We start from the raw sequence: 7,279 nt of genomic DNA, 5'->3' as shown, positions 1-7,279 counted from the left end.
CCAGTGCCTTTCATTGTTCTTTGAGTGCTGTTTTCTTTGATATTATTGCAACTTTGCATACTTTGATTTCGTTGTTATTTGCATGGCATAGCTATTTCCGTCCTCTTATTTTTAATGTCCCTCTGTCGTTTTGCTGTAGATGTATTTTACAAACAGCATATACCAGGTTTTTATTTTTTAAATCTAATTTAAGAGTCTCTATCATCCAGTAGGCATTTAAACCACTCATACTTATTGATACTGCTGATATATTTAGACTTATTCCTTCCATTTTCTGGTATTTTTTATTTATCATGAATTTTCCTTTATCTCTCCTGTCTTTTTTTGGAGGGGGAGTTATTGAATAAATTTTCATTTTATTTTTTTCTTCTCTAATGATTTTGAAGTTATTCATCCTATTTGTATACTTCTAATTGATTGTAATAGGTTGAGTGCATTTTTAAGAGGTATAATGATAACTGGAATCAATCACTACCTGAATCCTTCTAGTGAAACATATTAAAACCTTTTACTTCTTTTACTGCTTTTTAAATATTACTTCTTTTCTTCTACTACTCTTTCTTTTCTTCTTTCTAACACTTACCATGTTGATATGATTTAGGATTTTAGTTGCAAAATATTAATGATTTTGTTTTAATATCACCTTGTATTTCAATTAGTACAGTTTCTTAATTTTTTGGGGTTCCTTTGCTTTACATGACTTTTTATATCCCATATTTGGGAATACAATATATGGGAATCTCTCTTTGATACCTTTTTTTCATTTTTTTTGGTTCTGTCCTGTCTAAGAATTCTTTCTGGCATGTTTGACAATATCTTAATTTTTCCTTCTTATTTCTAAGATAGTTTTACTGGACATCAAATTCCAGGTTAAAAATAAATTCCCTATTATAGTCTTGTTGCCTGTTGCATTCCGTGGTGTCGGTAAGAATTTTGATGGCACCTGATTCTCATTCGCTTGCAAGGAATCAGTTTTGTTTGTGTGGAAGAATGTTCTCTTCTGCCTTGTAAATGTTTCCACATGATACCTAAATATAGATTTTATTTTTATTTAACTCACTCAGCACTTGATGGGCCCTTTCAATCCAGAGATGTTCATGTTTTATTTCAGGGTTTTTTTTTCCTACTTCTTACTTAAATGTTTCTTCTCCTCCATTATCATTATTCTCTGTTTCTAGAACTCCTTTCGGATGGATTTTGTTACTGATTCGTTCTCCATTTCTCTAACTTTTTTTTTTAACCTTCCATCTATGTTACTTTGGGTGCTTTGTTCTGAGAGAAGTCCTTGGTTCATAATCTTAGTTTAGTAATTTGCTCTCTAGTTTGATCTATTCTGATATTCAGCCCATATATTGAGTTTTTCATTTCATTTCAATACTCAAATTTGTCATTTCCAAGACCTCTAGTTGATTATTTTGTACGTATGCAATATTCTCTCACATGAGAGCACTAATTAGACTTTTCTAAAATCTTTTTCTGTTTGTTCTATTGATACTTTCTATGGGGTTTTAGTCCTTCATTTTGTTAAATTTAGTTCTTCATATTAAATTTAGCTCTTCGGATTGTTAAATTTAGTCCTTTTCTTTCACGGTATTGTTTTTCTTCAGTACCAGTCACTCTGTCAATCATCCTTGGGCCCTCCTGGCCCCTCTGACTCTAACGCCCCTGGAGCCACTTCCTCCACTTTTTGCAAGTGGTCTCTACTTTGTGCAGCTGGGATGTGGTTTCCTTCTTCAGTCTTCTCTATCAGCTCTTCTCCTTGCAGGGATTCCTAACACGTTTTGGTCCCCTGGGGGCAGCCCCTTTTTTCCCAATACTGTTATGAATTTTTATTGCATTACTATCTATATCATTTACTTTTATTTATTATATTTTCATCATCAGTGCTTATTATTATTATTTCCTTTAATGATTTTTTAGGAGTTTATGGTAAGGAGAATGCAGAGATTGTACTTGGTTTACAATTTTTACCCAAACTCCTAAACTTTTATGTATTGAAGACTGACTCCAAAGCTGAGAGTGAGATGTGAGACTAGATATTACCACGGTTGGGTCTGCCCTCTAGGTCTGGCCAACGGCTACACTGACAGCCCGCGGCTCCATGGTCACATCATCCACCAGGAATTCCTCTGCGTTGATTTCCATTATTAAGATGTTCTCCTGCCTCACCTCTGGTTGGAACATGTGTGAACTGAGATGGGTTTACCATCTGTTGACCAGCCATAAGTTATTAGTGCAGGAGAAGAGCTGGATTTAAAGACACTAGCCTGCCTCCCTGTGTCTGACGTAAGGGAATGCGGTGGATGTTGTGATGCACCACTCAAATACCCTTTCTGGAATAAAGAACATATTTCCTCAGGGAGCCGTCCTCTTGCCCAGTCTTCTTCCCCAACTCAGAGGGTTCTAAAAGATCATCTCAGTTTCAGAACTCCCCACACTTCTATTGACACTGTGTCCTGGCTCTACATTTCCTTCTGTCCACTCTGCTTTCTTCCCTTCATTCCATGGATGTTGATTCCAAGAGCATTCTTCACTAAATCTCCTGCATGCTACAGTTCATCTCAGTCAGCCTCCTGGGCATCTCAACCTAGGATGAAGCATTTCCTGGAAATTACTACATCTAATAGAGGAAAGTGCCACTATGGCTGTATCTGGCTACAACCCTTTAACCTGCCCTGGGTTTGGGTGAATGAGTTGTGTGGGGCCAGACACAGGCAATCAGAAAGCAAAGGGAGCAACTGCCATTTATACATGTAATTCCAATTTGCCTGCCCAAATCTGTTCCTTTCACAACTTTCCCAGAAAACAGTGACTACAACTATACAATTGCTCAGGGTGAAAATCTCAGAGTCTTTCTGACCCCGATCTTTAGCACCACAGAGAATCCACTTGGGAATTCAAAATTTATTTCAAGTCTTATCCTTTCTCATCACCAAGAATGCCATCCCCTGCTCCCAGCACCACCATTATTGTTTGGATTACTGTGACTGCCTCCCAATCAGACTCCTAACTTCCACCTTTAACCTCTACAATCTGTCCTCAGCACAGCAGCCAAAGGCGTTTTAAAACTAAAGTCTAACCCTGTGACTCCTTGGCTCAAAGCCTTCCAGTGCTTCCCATCTCATTTGAAGCTAAACCCCAGGTCCTTTCATGGCCCCTTCAGGGTTCTCCAGAGAAACAAAACCAACAGGGTATAGATACAGTTACAGAGATTGAGTATAAGAATTGGCTTACATGGTTATGGAGGCTGATAAGTCCTGCAATCTGCTGTCTGCAAACGGGAGAACCATGAAAGCTGGTGGTATGATTTAGTCTGAGGTTAAAGACTTGAGGACTGGAAGGCTGCTGGTATAAGTTATGAAGGCCAGAGAACCAGGAGCTCTGATGTTCGAGGGCACAAGGAGATGGACGCCCCAGCTCAAGAAGATAGAGGGGGAATTCTTCCTTCCTCATGTTTTATTTGGGTCCTCAGTGGGTTGCATGATGCTGACCCACACTAGTGACAGTGGATCCTCTTAGTCTACTGAATCAAATGCTAATTTCATCAAGAAACAGCTTCACAGAGATAATGTTTATCACCTGTATGGATATCCTGTAGCCCAGCCAAATGGACACATAACAACCACAGCAGCCCCAAGACCATTTATGACCTGCCTCCATCCCCACGCTGTCTTGCTGAGCTTTTCTACCCCTACTTACTCCTCGCTCTCTCTGCTCCATGCCACCCTTGCACCTGACTCAGGGACTTGCCCCTGTGGTTCCCTCTGCTGAAAAGGTCCATATATTTTGTTGGCTTTCCCCTTGCTTCTTTCATTATCCTGATTGTCTTAGTTTGTTCAGGCTGCTGTAACAACATATCATATTCCGGGTGGCTTTTAAACAACAAAAATTTATTTCTCTTGGTTCTGAAAGCTGGAGGTCTGAGAACAAGGTGCCAGCATGGCCAGGTGAGGACCCTCTTCTTGGTGGCAGATTTCTTATTGTAATCTTTACATGGAAGAAGGGGCCAGGGAACACTGTAGGGCCTCTTTTTTAAAGACACTAATCCCAGTCTTGAGAGTTTCACCCTCATGGACTAATCACCTCCCACAGATTCCACCTCTAAAGTTATCACTTTGGGGATTAGGATAATGACATGTGAATTTTGGCAGGGATGCAACATTCAGACCATACCATCATCTTATGTGTGAGACCTTAACAACCAGTGTATGACACTGGTCTGTTCCTCTCTCCAATAGAATGGAAGCTTCATGAGAGGTGTTTTGTTCACTTCTTTATCCATAACATCTAGAATGGTGCTCGACACAGGGTAGGTGCCAGATGAGTGTTTGTTGAATAAACGAATCTTAATTACCTGGCTGTTTGGGGATGTCTCAGGTGGGAAGGTCATTTAAGCAAGACAGTACTCCTCATTCTGCTTCTTACTTGCCTAATGACCTTCCACACACCTCTTTTCCACTCTGGAAGCTGACAGGGTGGGATAAGATGGTCGTCCAAAGTCCCTTCCCAGTCTGACCTTTGATAAAGCTGAGAAGTAACCAGCGGTGACAAAGAAGAGTTCAGGCACCTCTCATGGGGGTTTTCTCACTTGGAGATGGGGAGAGGGCATTGAAAAAGCTGGAGTCCAGGCAGTGCAATGCAATATAGTTAGAACAGTTGTTTTATTGTTTATTTTTTGAGTTATATTTTCTCCTTCAATACCATCCTCCTCCCCATGGAGACGTTACTGCAGCCATGTTTCTACTGTGTAAGTGAATTTCACATGAAGCCTGGCTCCAGCTTTTCCAGGATCACTACCCAGTGTCATCCTACCTGTAGGGAGTAGCCCCAGGGTGCTTGGCTCTCTTTCCCCATTTTAAGCTTCCAGCCCCCTCTGCCCCCACCCCTAGCTGGTGTTCTGTGACTCGCTTTAGCCTCATGTTGACCAGAGTATATGTCCTTGCCTTTTGCTCTGGTCAGTGGGATGTGATCAGATGTGACACCAGCAATGGCTTAAAAGAGGCTTAGGCTGTGGACTTGCCTTCTTGGGCTTCTTTCATCACTGTAAGATAAACATGCTTTGGCTAGCCTACTGGTCCAAGAAGAATTGAGGGATACTTGAGTTGACCTGGACCAAACCCAAGGCCAGAGCCAAACTCAGCTGAGATGAGATCAACTTAGTGAGGTCAGCAGAGCTGCCCCAGCCAACCCACGCATGGATGAATGAGAATAAGTGATTGTTTTAAACCACGATTATTGGGATGGTTTGTTACACAGAATTATTGTGGCCAAAGCTGATTGATACAGCAGTCTTCTAAAACCCAGCCCAGAGTACTCACTCTCCCAGGAATCATGCTCTGAACTCAAAGACTTCGCCTAACAGTAAGGATTTCAGGTCTGTTTCAAGTCAGTGGGGTCAGTGATTTGTGGAGACCGAGAGAGGGCCAGCAGCAGAATAAAGGAAAAAGGGGCAGCCACTATTGCTCAATTATGCCATTTGATGACTGCAAACAAGAAGAGCAAAGATGAAAAAGATTTACTGGAGGAGCTGGTTTGATGAGGCTGGGGATGGCTTTATGCCTTTTGGCTTCTTTCCCATTCTTTTCACAAGACCTCCCTACAGGACGTGGAGCTTGCCATTGGCCTAAAATGTGGTCTGACCTAAGGCTCCTGGATATATCAGACTAGGGCTGCAGGGTACTGCTGTTCTGGCCGTGAAGATGACACCTTCCAAATGGACATTGTGGACATTTAGAATCAAATCCTGTCAAAATATCCTGCCTTGCATGTTAGGAAAGTCAAGGGCGGGGGGAGGTACTTTCCCCCCGCCTTCTTATCCAATGAAAAGATGATGTTTTTAGTGCTTAAGTGGATTCCAAACGCTACTGTGAATTCCATTTATTATTCATACAGCTTCAGCTCCCATAAGAACCCGAGTGTCTTACAGGAAGAAGGGAGCATCAAATCCATGCCGCATGGGGAGAGCTCAGGGGTTTAGATCGTGGGGCACAGGGGAGGGTCCAAGGGGTTCATGGTGATGTCTGTAGGAAGGTGGATCAGGAGCCTGATTGAGGGTAGTGGGATCAGTATGGACAGAGCTGAGACAACCTCTAAGATCATCTGGGCCTAGGATATTTTTCTAACTTCCCTGGTCCTGAGAATCATAAGTCACTTGTTTAAAATACAAATACCCTGGCCCCACCCCTGGAGATCCTATTTTAGTAGCATGAAATGGGGTCCAAAAATCCATACTTTTAATAAGGATGCCAGGTGATTTTGATGATTAGGCACAGGTAGAAAATAGTGACCTATCAAGCTGCCTTGTTTTATAGGTGAATAAATTGAGCCCCACGGAGGGGTTTTGCCCTAGATCTCAAAGCCCCAGTTAGTGCTAGAGTTAATCAAGAAAAAGATCTCTGAGAGCCGAATGGCACGGTTTCAGATGGCCGGTTTGCAGCCACCTGGGACTGACAGTGTAGTCTGCAGATTCACTAGTCTCTTAATTCTCTACTTTTGGCTGCTTGTTTTTTTTTTCTTTAAAAGCAGCGAAGGCAGGGGTCTTAGAGTCAGAACCAGACTCACATCCTGCCTTTACTTCTGACTCACAACCTTGGCAAATTGTTTAACTTCTCTGGACCATCGATATGGACATTCAGTCAAATAATGTACCTGTACCTAGTAGGTGCTCAATAAATAATTCTTATTTCCTACAAAATACCAGACTCTATTCCAAAAACCATAATTTGTATTAACTCATTTAATATTTTAAAAAGCCTATTATTAACCCCATTTTAAAATTAAGGGATGTGAAAAATACAGAATTAGATTGACTTGCTCAAAATCATGCATGTAGCAAGCGAGGGGCAGAAGTGAATTCGAGCTCAAGCGGTCTGTAGTTCCCTGTCTTGTCTTTGAAGACTGGGCTTGGGTCACAGTTACTCAGTATGGCCCCTGGTATAAGTAGACATAGTGCTTGGTGAGCTCATTTGAGATTTAAAGGCAGAACAAGAAATGTACTTTCAACGTGGCTGAAAGTAGGGCCTGGGGCATTTAGAGGCGGTAAGAGGCTTTGAGGGAGAAAGGCCTGTTTTGCCCAAGGAAGGTGAGGCAGGGCTTCTAGGACCAATCCCTTGGAAATAAACACTGATTTCAGGCCAAATAATTAGCATCGAAATGCATGGGAGCCAGGAAGTTCCCTTGCACTGTCACCTGCAGTAAAGAAAAGTCCAGACTGAACTGGCTGCTTCCATTGGAAGTGATATAACGAGCTGGCTTTGGCCTAGTTTTCTTAAAGCAGGCG

This window comes from Pteropus alecto, unplaced genomic scaffold (genome assembly GCF_000325575.1).
Source record: "Pteropus alecto unplaced genomic scaffold, ASM32557v1 scaffold123, whole genome shotgun sequence".
NCBI classification, from domain to species: Eukaryota; Metazoa; Chordata; class Mammalia; order Chiroptera; family Pteropodidae; genus Pteropus; species Pteropus alecto.
This window is presented reverse-complemented; position numbering follows the sequence as displayed.